This window comes from Euprymna scolopes, chromosome 26 (assembly GCF_053919585.1).
Source record: "Euprymna scolopes isolate OS-2025 chromosome 26, ASM5391958v1, whole genome shotgun sequence".
Classification (NCBI taxonomy): Eukaryota; Metazoa; Mollusca; class Cephalopoda; order Sepiida; family Sepiolidae; genus Euprymna; species Euprymna scolopes.
Window position 1 is genome coordinate 69873814 of NC_136507.1, and position 18699 is coordinate 69892512.

Genomic DNA, 18699 nt, shown 5'->3' on the forward strand with positions numbered 1-18699 from the left:
CCTCCAAAATGTAATCTATATATATATCTAAGCATCTGATTTCGAAAACGTTGAACACTAGTGTTTGTGGTGTCTCTTAAGAGTACTAGGATCTTTCGAGGAATTAAAGTTTCTTATTTCTTTTAACTCAAAAAGTTGAAAAGCTACGAAGACGAAAGTGGTACCATTAAAATGAGCATCCTTTTGATCTACAGAACGTTTTTCTACATAATCACCACCATTCTCAATGCGCATTTGACAGGAATTTATTGGCGCATCTCTGCTTCTGATGCACATGCATGGCATGGGTTGCTTTCTTAGAGTCTCGCACTGTCAATGAACAGACAAAGTAATCTTTCAGATCACGAATGCATAAGTTCAGGCATCATAACGATGCAATTAGCAATCCCCTTTAATCCATTCAGGTGGAATAAAAAATAGGTTACTTTTGGAACCTTTTTATTTCTTTTTTTACTTGGGTGTCACTACTTATCAAGGCCCAAAGGCTACTCGAGGATAAGGGTTAATGAATGTAAGGTGGTAGTGTAGTAATTGCTAATGGTGTAGATTGGGTAGAATTTGATTATTTATGGGAACGGTTCACAAAGAATTTGTTTACATTGGATTTGAAAGCTACCATGTTGTATTCAACCAAGAAGCAGTCCATCAGAATGGCGTTCCACGGGCAAGCAGTTCTGGAAAAGAAGCTTTGTTCATGGAATCTGCGTTTAGATTTAAATAAATATATAAATATTAACAGTACCCGTAATTTCCTTCCTAATCATATTTTTGTGTTGTTTTCTTTCTTTTTGTTTTAAAAAATTATACAATAACTTCCCTTACAGTCAAGAAAAAAGAAAAGATCCACTCAATGATGACAAACAAACGATAAAAATACTGTCACTCATTTGTACGACACAATCAAAAGCATAAAACATACATACCTGGAACCTCTCTTGAACACGTTTTATCCTTGTGAAGTACGTACGTGCACGCGCGTGTGTGTACTGTTAAGGATTAACGTCTATGAAGGCGTGTTTTCAGTGCATCGAGCGTGTAAATATCTATATAAATAAAATAGTAGATGCATGTGTGCATAAATATTTAACCGATAAACTTTCAAACAACTGGTCACATAACATTGAAATTAATAGGAAATAGTAAGCATACACCAAAGATGGTTCATAACGCGTAAAATCTTTGTTTGGATGAATAGCATGTACAGACATATGTCAGCAAGTTTAAATGCGAAATCTTCATTTCAACTGGCCGACATGTTTTTATTTCTTACGGCGCATGTTCACGTAAAAGTCATTTCTTTACGTCGTTTGATATTAAGAATTTAATTATCTTTCTCCCAATAACGGCATCGGTAGAGAACGTGGATGGAAAGCTGAATGTTTTAGTTTCGATTCTAGCTGATGGCAACAAGTCATTTTTGTAAAATCATGTCTTTGTATTAATACAGACGAAATCTGCATGAATTTAAATATATTAAAACGTATTTTACGGCAAGCGGTAATACAACATGCTTATTTGGAGGCTGAGATAATAAAACTTATTTTTAATTTCTTGCACATTTTTTACAATCATTTAAGACGATACATATTTTTGACACCAATTACTATATTGCTGGAAATCTCTCACAACTAAAGACAACATTCTATTTTAAAAATTCATATTTTCTTAATGTAAACTTGCACAACGGGGGGCAAATTCTAAGTACAGGTTTTGATAGAAAAACTTACTTGGGCTGATGTCAATTTCCTGCGTTTTTTTCTTTCTTCTTTTTTCAAACAATATGTAAATATTGCTCGAGATTCTGAAAATGAAAATATTCGTCTATTCTAACTTTAATAAACTGTTATATTGTTATTTGTCTTAAAATTATCTCCGTTTTCTTTTAGATTATATTATTATCTCTGAATTACTTTTCCTATACTTTAAATATCTTCTCATCTCATTCTGTATATATATATATATATATATATATATATATATATATATATATATATATATATATATATATATATATATATAACGTTTAAAAGTGTTTTGATATAGATGTACATAATAATACTTTGATAAGTATGTTTTACCTTAAATAGGGATGGTATAATAAAATGTGGGGGTCTGCGTCCATAAAATGGAAATAGGCACAAACTTTAATAAAGACTTTTCATATATATCTGCGTAAGTATACTTTGATAATTATGTTTCGGTTTGAAGAAATATGGCATAATAAAATTATAGGGTGTTCGTTCGCGCCTGACCTCCATAGAATGAAAATATGTCACAAAATTTAACAAGTTTTTTTTAATATAGATCCACAGAATATTGTGATAAGTGTTTCAGTGTGAACAGGTATGGTATAATAAATTATGGGGTTTATCTATTTTATTTTTACTTTCATCATATTTTTCTTTGGTTTTGATACCCCCAAATTCGAAGCTATCTCTTTACAACCCTTCCTTCATACTTTCATAAATCAGAGTCCATTTTCTGTAGGCTGTTTTTGAACCCAGTCAACGACGGGTACTTTTGCTAGTATATATATATATATATATATATATATATATATATATATATATATATATATATATAATTAAATGTATGTGTGTAAATATTTAACAGATAAACTCCTACTTTCCACATAGCACAGATAAACTCTTACTTGTAACATAACATAACAGAAAATGGTAATAATACACCAAAGATTGTTTTATAACGAATAAAATATTTATTTGTATGGATGAATAACACGTACATACATATATCGTCAAGTTGAAATGCGAAAAAATGTTTATTTCCACTGGCCGACATGCTTTTATTTCTTTCTGCGCATGCTCACATAAAATTCATTTCTTCAAATATTATTATTGCTGGGGATTCTAAAATTACAATTATTTATAGTCTATCCTGACTTTAATAATCTGCTATTTATTATTTAAATTATCCCTCCTGTTCCCTTTAGATTATTTTTTTTCTAAATAACTTTTCCTTAACTTTAAATAACTACTCTCTTTTTCTTTAACAAATTTTTCCTTTTCTTTTTTGTAAAGAAGGAAGGATTTATGAACGGCAGACGTTAAGTTAAATATACGAAGGCATACCTATATTTCTTTTCTTTTCTATTTATTTTCCAATTAGACGAAACAAACACTAATTTATAACCAAAATTTTTATGATTTTGAATGCGTATGTTCTATTTTGGGGGTATTTTTGAGAAGGTCTTTTTTACACATTTACTGAATTCAAATAAATGTAAGAAAATTATGACAACCTAAAATGGAGGATGGAATACTACTGCCATATCTGGGTAGAAGCTGTTAAAAATAGCCTATCCTGCCTTGACAGAGTACAAAATAGACTTCGTGGCTTAGTGGGGGATGCCCTTTTCTCTACCCTGCAACCTCTCTCCCACAGAAGAGACGTTGCGAGCCTATCCTTGTTTTATCGTTATTTCCATGGCAGGTGCTTGTCTGAACTCCAATCTCTGGTCCCCCTCGCCAATCTTTCAGGAAAAACACCCGTCTAGCTGAATCCACTGTGAAAGATTTCCCCCACTCTTTATCTGTGCCTAACCAAAACGTGGAGTCCATGAACAAAGCTTCTTTCTTAGAACTGCACGCCTGTGGAACTCTGTTTCGTCTGCTTGCTTCCCACCGAACTACAACTTGGATGTGTTCAAGTCCAACGTTAACAAATTCCTAATGAACCGCCCCCTTAAGTAAACACTTCATCAAATCTCCACACTAACGTAATGTACTTGCAATAACCCTTATTCCTGAGTGGCTTCCGGGCCTTGATAAGTGGTGACCAATGTGTAAAAAAAAAAAGGTTTATTTTAATGCAAAATATAATTTTTTTAACTAATGGACTATAAATAATAATTATCTTGCAATTTTCTTCCCAAAGTATAAACTTTTTTGTAATTAATTAATGAATGAATACATGAATAGTATCCATCGCAACTGACGACATCATTCAATGAAAAAATTCAAATTTTTCTTAAGGAAATCTTCCACGACAGGAGAAAATTCCAAGTACAGATTTTGATAGAAGAGCTTACTTAGGTTCATGAGTTTCTTTTTTTCTTCTTCCCTTTTTTTTGCAAGTAATACGTAACTGCTCGAGATTCTGAAAATGAAAATATTTGTCCATCCTACCTTTTAATGTCTATTATTTTTCTTTAAATTATCCCCCCTTTCCCTTTAGATAATTTTTATTTTTTCTAAATAACTTTATCTTTTACTTTAAATAAATTCTCTCCTTTTCTTCAAAGAGTTTCTCTTATTTTCTTAAATATTTTTTTCTCTAAAGAAATAGGAATTTATTGGCTGCAGATGTTAAATTAAATATACGAAGACAACCCTCTCTTTTTTTTATATTAATTTATCGATTAAATAAACAAATATTAATTTCAATGACAATTTTAAATCTATTTGGCCTAATTAAAATATAAAATTTTCAGAAATTATCCGATATTTCAGCAAATTTATGATACATTTGGATTTCGTTTTCCTCATATGAATTTAAGGTTAAAATGTCATACCTAAACAGAGCAATTGCCTCATGTAATTCATATTTTAAAGATATGATAAAATAAATGCGGTTTATGTTGGACACTTCATATCGAAATATCATACAAGGAGAAAATTTTATTTCCGTGAATATAATTTTCATAACAATAACATAAAAAGAAATATATTCACCACAGAATTCTCATCTGACGAAAATCCGCCAAAATACTCAAATTGGCGTCCGCCGTTATTTACAATCTAAAAACCGCTACAAGACTGAAATCAACCAATGAAAGGTTGACACGAAAGCAATCATTCAAATATAAACATAAGTTCTCTTGCCCATTATTTTTTAACGAACTTCAATAAAATTTAAATTTACTCAAAAACAATAACTTTTATAAAGTGTATGTTCATCCGCCACGCGCCGGTAGAAGTGCCAAACGGCAGTTGCCAAATCATTACAATATTGTAAGTATAATTCTATTCTTTTTACATTGTATTCCGAAATCATCCTACACCAGAACTTTACATGATTATTATTTTATTATGATATTATTATAAGTTACCCTTAGAATGTTAAAAAAGAGAGATAAGTCTAACAAAACGTTATAGTCTGCAATAAGTGGTTTATCTATAAAACAAAATACTGCTGTGCTTGGGAACCGAACGTTTGATTCGGTCACGAATTCTTTCTTCCCATTTAAAATGGGATATGAAAATCCGGCACTTCTGCAATACTGCGTGGTAACCACGTTTTTGGTTTCCAGTTTCGAGAATATTATTACGAGGGCACATTTATTTGATGATCAGTGTGCAGCGCTTTTCTAAAATCACCTCTTTTTCATTGGCATTGGTTGAATAATATTGAATAGAGATCTTCATTTGCACAAATTACCATGTGATCAGACGGTAAATTTAATTGGTGACCTGATAAGTAAGATTTTCTCATATATCGCTCAAAATTTTCAGACGGCTGTGGATGGCTTCGTGAAAGAGCAATCTTAGCCCCTAGAAATGACGCTGTTGATACAATCAATTATAATATTCTGTGAGAGTTATCAATCCATTGCTGTGTTATTGATAAAAATCCGGCAGTAGAATTTTCTGTAGAATTTCTACAGCCGCCTAGAATGCCACATCATGACCTGATATTGAAAGAATGAGCTCCAGTTATAATAAATATTGATCCATCTAAACATGGCACACGGTTAGCAATAAAATCTTTGAAAACTAATGTTCTGGAAGTCATTATAGTAACTGGAAATTTTTAAGGTGAAACTGTGTTAATTCCTCGGATTCCCCTTATTCTTTATGACATGCCATTATAGTTCAAGCGTTTACAATTTCACAATAAAAATTAGTTTTACCATGTTTATAAATAAAGCTCAAGGAGAAAGCCTCCCGGTTGTTGTCTTAATTTTAAGGTACCTTGCTTTTCTCATGGTCAGTTGAATGTTGGTTGCTCACGCATTAAAAGTCCTGACAAAATCTACATTTACACACCTGTTAGAGGTCACGCCCGAAATGTTGTTAATGTAGAGGTTCTTCAAGATTAATGTTAATGTTAAAAGTACATTTACCAGTTTTCAGATATACACTGCTTGAAACTAAATTTCGATTATTTCATTAACAAAATAGATTCCTAATGTTATCTTTATATATATTGTACATTAAATAGTTCAAACAAAAGATTTAACAGTCTTCAGATATGCACTATGATATTAAATAATAATTGCAATTCTTACATCATATTTTGAAAGAAGAAGAACTAAAAGATAAAAGATTAAACTAGAAAAGAAAATTAGGGCTACTTGCGAGACCTCTATAAAATGAAACGCACCTTCTGCTCCTACATAATGTGAATGTGTAAAAAGAAGCGATTGTGGATTTATATTTCGTTTAATCAATTCGATAATAATGTACGAGAACATAATATTTAAATATATCAAATACAACCTGGTAACGCCGGGTACTTCAGCTAGTGTTACATAAAAAACGAACTTTTTTTTAATAAAGAAAAACTTCACGTTAGACAGTTTACAAGGTTTAACCCCTAATTATTTTCTATAGAAAAGTGATGTTTGTAACCTACTTTTACGATTCAGATCTTTTATTCTTTTATTCTTTTATTCGTTTATTCGTTAAGGAACTTTGCACGTCTTTTAATTTTCACATAATATGCCAATTTACATGTCAAACTCTTGTGAATGAATATAAAAGTCCGGGAGGATCAATACTATGTGTCGATGCATTTCTATGAAAAGTTTCATCTGTTTGTACCCTGGCCAGCCTCTCTTAACTTTTAGTTTGAAATAACATTTTAATTCGTTTGTCACGCTTAAGGTTAGAATAGCATTTTCATCGTTCTATCGCATTGAAGTTTGGGATAGCATTTTTGTCGATCTGCCAGGCTTAAGTTTCGAATAGCATTTTCGTTTGTCTGTCATGCTTAAGTTTGGAGTAGCATGTTTCGTGGGTGTGTCACTCATTAGTTTGGAATAGCATTTTTGTAGGTCTGTCAGGTTTAAATTTGGAATAGCATTTTTGTGGGTCTGTCAGACTAAAGCTTGGAATAGCATTTTCTTAGGTCTGTCAGACTTAAGTTTCGAATAGCATTTTCGTGGATCTGTCACGGCTAAGTTTGCAATAGCATTTACGTGCGTCTATCAGACTTAAGTTTGGAATAGCATTTTCGTTGGTCTGTCATGCTTAGGCTCGTCACGATTACGCTGAAATAGTGGTTCAAGATGCGTCCAAGTATATTCGTTCCTGATTATTTTATTTCGGCCTGTGGTTCGCGGACTGAGATGAATTGAGAGCCACCGCAGTATTCGTTCCTTTACTGTGAAGTAGCCCACTTCTGATCCAAGTGCCACTCTACTTTTATCACGAAGACTAAATTAGCGAATTTACCCAGAGCTTCACTGTTTTTAGCATCAACAGTAGCATCAACAGTAGCATCATCATCAGCAACAGCAGCAGTAGCATCGGTCGAAAGTGCGGCGGCAAAATCGTTTTGCGGCGCGCAGTTGGCGACAAGTGCATTCGAAAGAAAGGAGCATGTGAATGGCTGCCGCTGTTGCTGCTTGTTGGCACAATGCAGGCAGACGAGCGCCACGACGAATGAACGAAAGAAATAGAGTAAGAGTGGACACATTATTATCAATAAAATGATTATTAGTGTAAAATCACGAAGGACAATACGAACATACACGTTTTCTCTTTCTTCTTCATAGTCTTCTTTTTCTTTTTAATATTTGGGATAACGCGGAACGATGGTTAGGATGATGTTGACGGCAATAATGCATTGATAATTACGATAGCAACGTTTCTTTCTTTTTTTTTTTTTTTCATTGTCAACCTTTCAATTTTGTAAGACCTTCAAATCTAAATCCTTCTCTTTCTTCTTCTCTTTTTCTTTCTTTCTATTCTTCTTCTGTTTTGTCTTATCTTTCCTTTCTTCTTCTTTTTTCTCTTCTTTTTCTTCTTTAAAGTTTGGACTTTTTTTCATTCAGTGATTATTTATTCTTCTACTAAGTCCTCAGTATTTTTATTGTTGTTTTTATTATTGCTGCTGTCGTTTTCTTCTTCTTCTTCTTCTTCTTCTTCTTCTTCTTCTTCTTCGCCAAAGTCTTCGACTTTTCTCCAATCTTTTTCTTTATTCTTCCTCAGTATGTTATTGGTTGCGTTTATGGTTTTGTTGTTGCTTTTCTTCTGTTTTTTCTTTTTCTTTTTCTTCTTATTTCCAATTCATAAATTAGCTTTTCTTTCTCTCTTCCAGATCGTAAATTACTTTTCTCCTTTCTTCTAATTCATGAATAACCTATTCTTCCTTCCCTTTCTTTCTCTCTTTCTTTCTTGATCACGATTCTACAAAATAAATATCCAACAAGTTACTACTACTACTACTACTACTACTAAGATAGTCATTGATGAGTACTGGCAGTGGTTAAACTAATCCGTACTAAAAGAGGCTATTAGTAGTGATACTATGGCAACTGCTGCTGCCACCACCGCTGCTGCTGCTGCTGCTGCTGCTGCTGCTGATGATGATGATGATGATGATGACGATGACGAAAAAAAAATGAAAGGGTCATTCTTCAGATTCAATCACAATGGAGATTACGATGATCATTATAGTGTGGTCCGACGATCGTTATGACGGAGATGACGCCGATCTTACGTGCATAAGAAAACTGCAACGTGCCTCCGTCATAATTTTGTGGCAACGATGCGTACGAAGGCAGCAATAATTATGATGATGTCTGCAAGACCAACATCTAACAAAAACGATCACATCATCAAACGACTAGATGGATGGCGATGACGATTATTATGGCAAGGGCGATAATAGTGGTTGAGGCGAAAACCACCAAAGGTCGCGCTGTGAACATGCACACATATTTGATCTGTAATCGAAGGAGCGTCTGGGATCGAACCCGCACCCCCCCCCCCAAAAAAAAAGAAACAAACAAACATTAAGTTGAAATACTTAAGAAAAAAAAATTACGTCATCAAAAAATAAAACTATAAAAAACAAAAAAAAACAAAAAACAATCGGTTTGATTTGAAGCAAAAAGTTTGGGAACAGTGCTTTATGTCTATTTTCTTTTTTTTTTTTTGTGTGTGTGTGTGTGTTTTTGGTTTGGTCTGTCTATTTTTGCGACAAATCAACCATTTTGTGTTATTTCATTGGTAACTGGTATCGACCTCTTCTAACTGAAAAACAAAACAACAACAACAACAACAAAAACGGTTACCTGCCGAAAGTTGAAATAACGCAAAAAAATAAATTACACAATACAAAAAAAAAAAAAAAAAATTGACCTGACTTGAATCAAATATTCTGTAAAAAGTTTTCAATGCTTGCTTTTTTTGGGATTTGATTTTAAACATCTTTTGCGGCAAATCAGCCCTTTTCTATTATTTAATACCAAAATGTAATGGTAAATACCCAAAAAGGAGAGCTGTATGTCATTGTTCGATTCTTTTTTTCTATGTGTCAGGATCGGATATAATTTACTGTTCAATTCTTTACTCGGAATCAGTGACGTGTAGGTGGGGGAGGACGGAGTTGTGGCTCCGGGTATTTAAATTGAGGAAGCGACTTCCAATTATATTTAAACTATCTCCCATTCTTAGTACTTTGGCTTATATAACATAGTCATCACTATTCTCAATGCACCTTTGACAGGAATTTAATTATGTCTTACTGTTTCTGACGCACGGCCATGACAGGGGTTACTGCCTAAGAGTTTCACACTGCCAATATCTGCAACAGAGAGATGAATCTTTCAAGTCATGAATGTATTAGTTCAGTCATAATAATGATGCAATTTGCAATCCCCTCTGATCCATTCGAGCGGAATCAAAAATAGGTGTTATTTTTGTAACGCCCCTCGTAATATATATATATATATATTTATATATATATATATATATATATATACATATATATATATATATATACATATATATATATATATATATATATATATATATATATATATATAAACTTGCTACTATATACGGCACAATCACGTTGACGACCATTTGTGAGAGGCTAGGCGCTGTATGTGCTTTCCGCTTATCTCGGCATTGTTTCTAGTGGTCCTGAACCTCCACTTGTCACTGGTATTCAACAATGTTGACCCAAGAGAGGTGTGGTTGGAGATTGCGAAGCTCTTGCCACAAAAATTTCACGTGCAGGCACCCTTGCAGTGGGTATCCATAGTCTGTCAAGACTGAAGGAAGCCTTTATACATACTCACTTATTTTAGATGCGGCCACGCATTTCTATAAGCGATTCTATTAACCCTACATATGTGCTAGCGGCACTCGACCTGGGTGGGTTGAACCTGTAACAGAAGGGAGAATTGAGTATCATTCCACGAGAATTGGTTCTGATGTCCTCTTGTCTTCATCAACTGGCATTTACTGTCGACGATGGGAACGCTGTCCGTAACGACGCGATACCGACCCTAGTGATTAATTTTTGATGAAACGAACCTCTATCGCCCATGTGTCTATCGTTTGATCGTGTCTAACACCCGGGAAGCTGGTTACCTTTCCCAGAACGTAACAACAGTTCAAGAAACGTCCCCACGACAAACAAAGCTCCCCCCCCCTCGGCAAACGATCGGATCACAAAACTACTTCTTCTGAAAGATGAAGTTTGATCACCATCTAAATATTAAGTTCTCAAGCTATCACCAGTCGCATGTATATCCTAGTCAGGGGCGATGACGACTTAGAATTGTACTTGTGTTCAGTTCATCACACTAAAGCAGAGTTGAACAAGCTTTCTCCGAAGAAAGACGTTTTACGGGAATATCACATTCACAAGCGACTCCAAGTCACTTGCATATCCCCAGTCAGGGGAAATGACGCTGTTAGATAATTGCAATTCTTGCAGGAAGATGTCGGCATCCTCCTACATATACTGCCAAGAATTATGAAAGGTCACCCATCTGGTACTGACTAAACTGAATGTTGCTTAACTTCGGTGATCTAACGAGAACCGGTTAGTCAATTAGGGGATTATGTCACCATACGGGGAAGATCGTATCTAAACTTCAAACGTATAGGATGGAAAGAAAGTTTGAGAATTGAGATAGCAAGGTAGATGAAAGTCTTATGATTGGAAAAAAAAGTGTGTGAATAGTGAGGTGACAGTACACGCTTGCAAGAGGCTTTAGTGGTGACAGAATTGTATATAAAAGGATGATTGAACACGCATTCACAACAAACACTCGTTATGTTACAACTATCAACAATTCCCTTTTACACAATCCAACTATGCCTAAAACTAAATAAAAATTGCAAAAAAAAAAAAATTATCATTGCGTAGCTGTTGCTTGATGTAATACCATACGTTTTCGATGGGATTAAGGTCTGGAGATTGTGCAGGCCAATCCAAGCACGGAATATCATGCTCTTCCAGGAACCTCTTGACATTGCTAGCTGTGTGAATCGGAGCATTATCCTGCATCAAGATGGGATTATCATCCAAATTCCGAACAAAGAAAATGCTCAGTCAACATATTAATGTACTTGGTCGAATTAATTCAACCTTGCAAACGAAGTATAGGTCCTGGACCATTGGTACTAATAATGACCTCTATCAAAACTGAACCTCCACCACCTTGCAGCGTTGACTGAGCACCTAGGATTAAATTCTTCGTCTTCCCTCCGACGGATGTATTGCCTACCATCATTGCCTAGCCTATTGAACTTGCTTTCGTCACTAAAATGCACTTCTGGCCAATATGAAGAGTCATGATTTTCATTTCATCTGATGAAGTCCAGACAGCGTTTTCTGTTCTTTACAGAAATCATTGGCTTGCGTCTTGCAATATATCCTCGCAAATTAAATTCTTTTAATCTGTTCTTGATAGTAGAAAGAGAGCACTTTTTAACAAGATTGCACTGTTGTTGGATTTGGGGAGCCGTTTCAAATCTATTTCTTAGGCTGCGAATCTTTATAGCATTGTCTTCCTTGTTAGAAGTAAGATTTAGGGGCATCACAAACACTGCCGGTGTTTTGGTGGTTTTCACAGTCTTTCGTACCGTTTTCTCATCACATTTCAATCTGCGGCCGATTTCTCGATTGGATAAACCAGGATTAATGAGCTCTTGATGATAACTAAAAGAAAGTCGTCGCATATGGACTAAATGTTACGTTGTATAACCTGGAACAATAACAATTACGATTAGAGATGCTTCGTTGCCTGTTGGTGGATATTTTAAATTGAGTTAGGGACGATAATTTAAGCTTCTTTTAAGCGAATTTGTTGCTGCGGACTTTCTTTTTGCCTCCTCAATTTGAAGTTATTTTTTTTAAATTGACGTGAACACTAAAATATTTCAATTAAAAGTCAAATATGAACAGGTAAAATTATAGAGGAATCAAAGGCGAATCAAATGAAGTGTAGGTTGTTTAAACAGTTACATTAAATTTAGCTTAAATTTACAGTTTTTGAAAAAGAAATACAAGTGCTGATTTCTTTCTGTCGGCACTATATATATATATATATATATATATATATATATATATATATATATATATATATATATATATATCTGTATGTATGTATGTATGTATATCATTCAAACTGATGGTGTTACCACTATAACGATGTGACACGCATATAAATTGATTAAAAATTAAAAGTAAACTAATGCTCAACATTTATAACTATTTTTTCAACGTTGACCCGTTTTTGACCCGTTAAAACTATTAAAATCGGCTAAATACACACACACACACACACACACATATATATATATATATATATATATATATATATATATATAGAGAGAGAGAGAGAGAGAGAGAGAGAGAGATGTGTGAATGTGTGTGTGTGCAGAATATCATGCAATTATTTCGTGATGAACCATCTGTACCAGCGATTCCTTAAGTATTATGCGCTCATAAACTATTCCTTCATCGGTATGTATGTCTAACCGGCCCTGTTAGTAAGAGTGTACACACACACACATACACACACACACACACACACACACACACACACTATATATATATATATATATATATATATATATATATATATATATATATATATATGTGTGTGTGTGTGTGTGTGTGTGTGTGTGTGTGTGTGTGAAACGATAAAATTACTGTCGCCCAGGAAAAGACAAGATGATTCCATTTACGTTTGATAAAAACCTGTTTTCTTTTCTTTTTTTTTTTTTTTTTGCGGATCATCTACTAGTCAGCCAGTTATGTACTCATCCCAAGAGCGATAGGAGCCTTCAATCATGTCTGAAAATTACACGTTGTTTAACGAGCGAGATCGGAGATGCGACGCTGTACAACTCATGCTCGCTACCGATCCAAGTTATCAAGACAGGACCATTGCCAGAACCTTCAAAATGCATCGCTGGATTGCCACGAATACCAGGAACGTTCCCAGGGTGATGAAGGTAAAGTTTTCGCCCACGGTTATGTCTGTGGTGTGGCTTCAAATGAGGGCCAAATCATGCCACCTCACATCTTCGAAGTCGTCTTGAAAGTCAACACCAAAGTGTACCTGGATGTGCTGAAAGGTGTGGTGATTCTCTGGTGCAATCAGGTGGCCGCTGGCAGATACTGGCCCCATTTCCTCCCTGACCTGAATCTGCTGGTCTTCTTCGTTTCGTAATACCCCCAGAACATCAACATGACCGCTCACAATACCAAAGACAGCCTGAACGCCGCCATCCACCGACTATTCGCCGAACTCCTGCTGGCGCTTGTGGAAAAGGTATGCTCCCAATTCCGGACACATATCGAAGCGGGGATTGAAGCTGAAGGCGGCTAAACTGAATAGATGTCAGCTCTACTACATAATCAAGTTACCTGAACTGATTTTATCAATAAAAATGTAAAAAATAAAGCTATAGTGCTGTTTTCCTTAAGGCGAAAACTTTATCGTTACATGCTGTATGTATATTATGTGTGTGTATGTGTGTGTGTGTGAAAGAGAGAGAGAGAGAGAAAGAGAAAGAGAGAGACAGATAAAGAAGGAAATAAAGGTTTCGGTGATATAGGTACGAGACATAAAGTTATCTGGGGTTATGCACCAGTAGCGTACGGAAGCCCCCTCTGATTCTATATGATAATGATGAAATATAGGCAGATAAAAGCCTCATGGAACGTTCAAGGAGAGCTGCAAATTTAATTGCATAGTCAGGGCAATTAAGAGGCAATTATAATATTATTAACTGAAAGATTTGATCGCCATCATTTTTCTGGCAAAACCAATTCCAACATTGAGAGTCAAATTCCAAATGGCTTCTGATAACGCACGACACCATGGGGGATGATGGCGCGAACGAGCAAACATAGAAACGTATTTTCTCTTACATTTAGTGGCATACACCAGTTTATTCTGTCTATGAACCTTTTTAGAGATGAGTCCACATACCCAAAATAATGGCTCAAAGTCTAGAAAAGACCTTCTGTCCGTAGTAGAATTGGGTCGTCAGCGGATTGTAACATGTAATGATACTAAGACTAAGCTTGTTTCCTTTAAGAAATACAAAAACCTTCTCAGCCACCGATTTCCATGATAAATAACACCACACCCGAGAGCCCACCCTTAAAATTTCCCGACTTAGCATTCACACAGAGGCAACATGAATTGGAACAAATACATTGAGAACATTGCCAAGGCTGCTGTAAATAACGTAATTAATTATTTTAATTACTCGCACCAGAGTAGCCTATATCTCTATAAATCCACTATTCGCTATATATAATAATTATTTCTCACAGATTCGAAACAATGACTAAAAAATGGAGGCTGACTCACATAAATACGAAAATATTTGCGGAACCAGTAACTTTTCTCCTTTCTTTTCCAAACAACAACCGACATGCCTGATGAAGGTCGAAGGACAATCCGACCGAAATGTTGCACTAATAACTCCCAAGATGAGAACAATAGTCCGATCAATACAAGTAATATATATATATATATATATATATATATATATATATATATATATATATATATATATATATATAATAGCGTTATATAATGAATATATAATAACATTATATAATAACGACTAAAACTGCCGAGCCACAAGTCTATTTTGTTTACGGTTCCGAGTCTAACACACCTTTACCAAAGAAGTTGTACGTATTTTTTTATTATTTTATTCTGAAGATGGAGTATACCTTGAAAATTCCAAGAACATTACCCACTATACCATCCTAGTTCGACACGTTATGTTGGTAAATAAATAAGTTATTAAAATCTTCCAATATTGTCATTATTATTACCTTGTCTCGTACCCAACGGTTTTTTTTCTTTGAAATTTTGTTATAGCCTTCAAAGACAACTCTGTACGCACTGCGCACAATGCTCTAAGCAAACTCTAACAGTCTCCTCACACACACACACACACACACACACACACACACACACACACATATATATATATATATATATATATATATAAAACATAAGTATATATACACACATATCCACCCTACTACATGCAATCATATAAACGTATGCATTTAAGGCACCTCTGAGGGTACTTCCTCACAAACCAATCAACGTTGATACTGTACATATAGCCATATGTGCGTAAACAAATACATGTACGGTCACATATATATCCAGGCATAAACTGATATATACTGGACATATATATATATATATATATATATATATATATATATATATATATATATTTGTGTAGAAATATATTTTCTTATAATATATACCAATCCTTATTTAAGAAGCTCAATGTAATTACAGAGCAATATAGAGAATAAATGACAAAAAAATATATTCCAAAATTCATGATGTTGATCATCTTATAATTTATTCCTTTAATTCAGTTGACTTTTACAATTCTTGACAGTATCTGTTTTGTACCGCAAAATCAATCGCTTAATTATTATATCAATCAGTAAATCTATTATGCCTTTAACTTATCAGAAGAAATAGCAACAATCAATCCGTCAGAAGGAAATAAGGAAATGAAGTGTGATTTGACATGATTAAAATCCGAAAATTGAAAGGGAAGCTGCATATATCTTTAATATGCTTCCATTACGCCATTTTGAATTTTATCAAACTACGTCACTAAACACAACTATTCGTACTAACACTCTACATTAATTCATGAATCTTATACCAAAATGTTCTATTTAATAATTAGTAAATTTATTAATTCTAATTTGTGTATACATAATTATGAAAATAACATCAATAAATTATAAACTATTATACATGTTTTGCATATACGAAACTAAACTAAACTACAAAAAAAAACAAAAAACGATTGATCTTTTCGGTTATCATAAATAATCAATTGATTTGTTATGAACACCATACATAATTTAGTTCTGTGTACGATTATAATCAAGCTTATTATAATTCCAGTTATATTTCTTAGAATCATTCAATTCAAAAACTATAATTACGTTTGGTTAAGTTTTAAAATTTGCTGAAAACTCTTTTGTTTATCGTAATTGTAAATAGTTAAAATTAATTTAATTTGAAGTGAGTGCAGTTACCTCCCTTAGATCAAATCTCTCGATGTATTAACTTTCTTATATTTATTTTTTTAGCATTCATACTATAAACATTCCCAAGCCATAATCATCCATATTAAACTAAAAAGTAATTTTAATATAGTTCTCGTGTCTTTCATTTAATGTTATTAAAACATTAAATCAATTTATATTATAAATTAATTCACTAATCCGTCCAATATAAAATGTTAGTATTAAAATTATTTCAATCGATAGTCAAGTTATTAAGTTATACTTCATTTCTACTAATGCTGAATTGTAAATTACTTGGGTACTTACATTTACCTTAATTTATTATTTATTATTTTATTTATTTTTTTTATTACATTTTCACCCCAAACAAGGCACATTGCCACTTTGTTGTAGGGGACTACTATCAAGGACATAGGCATCAGGGGTACTGTGTAGGGAGTTGGGCAGCAAGGTGTCGGCTTCTGCATGTCAGTACAGTTGGGTAAGAAGGGACCCGGAAGAGAATTCCAAAGTATAGCTGTTCTGGGGAAGAAACTACTGGAGTAGAAGGCTCTCTTACATATAGAGATCTCTACTGTGAAGGGGTGGGATTTAACTGCCTGTCGGGTTTGTCAGAGGTATTTCCGTCGAGAGGGCACAAGTGCTTGCACTTCGTCAGAGCATTCACTTGTAGAACAGGCAGAGGGATGCAACATTTCTTCGATGGGGCAGATGCTGAAGTTTAGATGACCGTTCAGGACCTATCAGATTGGCGACTCTCTTTTGAACCTTGTCTAGGAGCGAGAGACTAGTAGCAAATGCACCAGCCCAAATATAACAATAATACTCTATACATGGACGAATGGTGGCCTTATAGAGGTATAGGATACTTTCGGGCGTTAATAGCTTTCTAGCACGGTAGAGAGAACCCACCTTCTTCGCAGCGGTCCTGGCAATACTCTTAATGTAATTGTTCCAACTCATGTTTCCTGTGAGCGTTAGACCGAGGAGTTTAAAAGATGTACTTTCAGATAAAGAGTCATTGGTTATTGCTATTGGTGGTAGAGAAGGTTCTTGTAATTATTGAAGGAAACGAGTTTAGTCTTGGCAGCATTGAATGTGACCATCCATTTATGTCCCCATTCCACTACAGATCGGAGGTCATCCTCTAGTGCTTCCGTTTCATTTGTTTTCCATTTGTGGTGTTGTCAGCATATATACCCATCTCACAGGCAATTTTGTCATGGTGTCCATTTATGAATATTAGGAATAACAGAGGTCTATAGAGTCCTGAGCCACTCCAGCATTTATATCATATCATTTAGATGTACGACCGTCGAGGACAACCTGGATTTTTCTCTTATCTAAGAAGGATTATCGATTTTCGATATTAATCAGGGCATTCCGATATAAAACCTATCCGAGAACATTCCTAGACGCATCATGTACCTTTTGCGCTAATTTTCGGAGTCCACATGGAACGAAATCACGACGCGCGCGCACACACGCGCACATAGATAAAGTGTTTTTTATGTATAAGTAGATATGTGCATGTGCGTCTGTGCGCACGCGCGCGCGTGTGTGTATGTGTGTGTGTGTGTGTAGAGAGAGAGAGAGAGAGAGAGAGAGAGAGAGAGAGAGAGAATAAGAAAGAGAAGGAGGTGATGTCTGATTTATACTGCTGTGTTAGCCAGACATCATATTGAAAAAATATTATATATATATATATATATATATATATATATATATATATATATATATATATATATATATATATATATATATTAGTGATGGGATGATTTCAATATTTTTACCGATTCTAATACAATTCCCGATTCCGTACTAAATTCCCGATTCCGATATAAGTATCGATTCAGATTCAGATTCTTTGTAAATCTCTAAATAATGAACTAAAAAGTTATTTTTCCCGATTACCGTACAAAGACATGCTAAATGTCCATATATTTTCTCAAATGTCAAAACACATTTGTAAGGGGTGGGGGTTTATCTATAGATTATAGTTTTACTGATCGTTTAAATGAATAAATATTTCTTATTTCATTATTATTACTACCAATAGTTTTAAACAATACTAAATAAAAAAGGATAATTAAAGGAAACTTTTTTAGACATCTGGTAGAGATTCCAATACCTCAAAAAGTCCCAATTGTTCCGATTCCGATT

At 34.2% G+C, this 18699-nt stretch overlaps 1 protein-coding gene across 1 annotated transcript in view; it reads left to right on the forward strand.

The window, feature by feature from the left end:
• LOC145248145 (metabotropic glycine receptor-like) overlaps window positions 1-18699 on the forward strand; it is a 472150-nt gene that overhangs the window by 208361 nt on the left and 245090 nt on the right. The window lies entirely within an intron of this gene.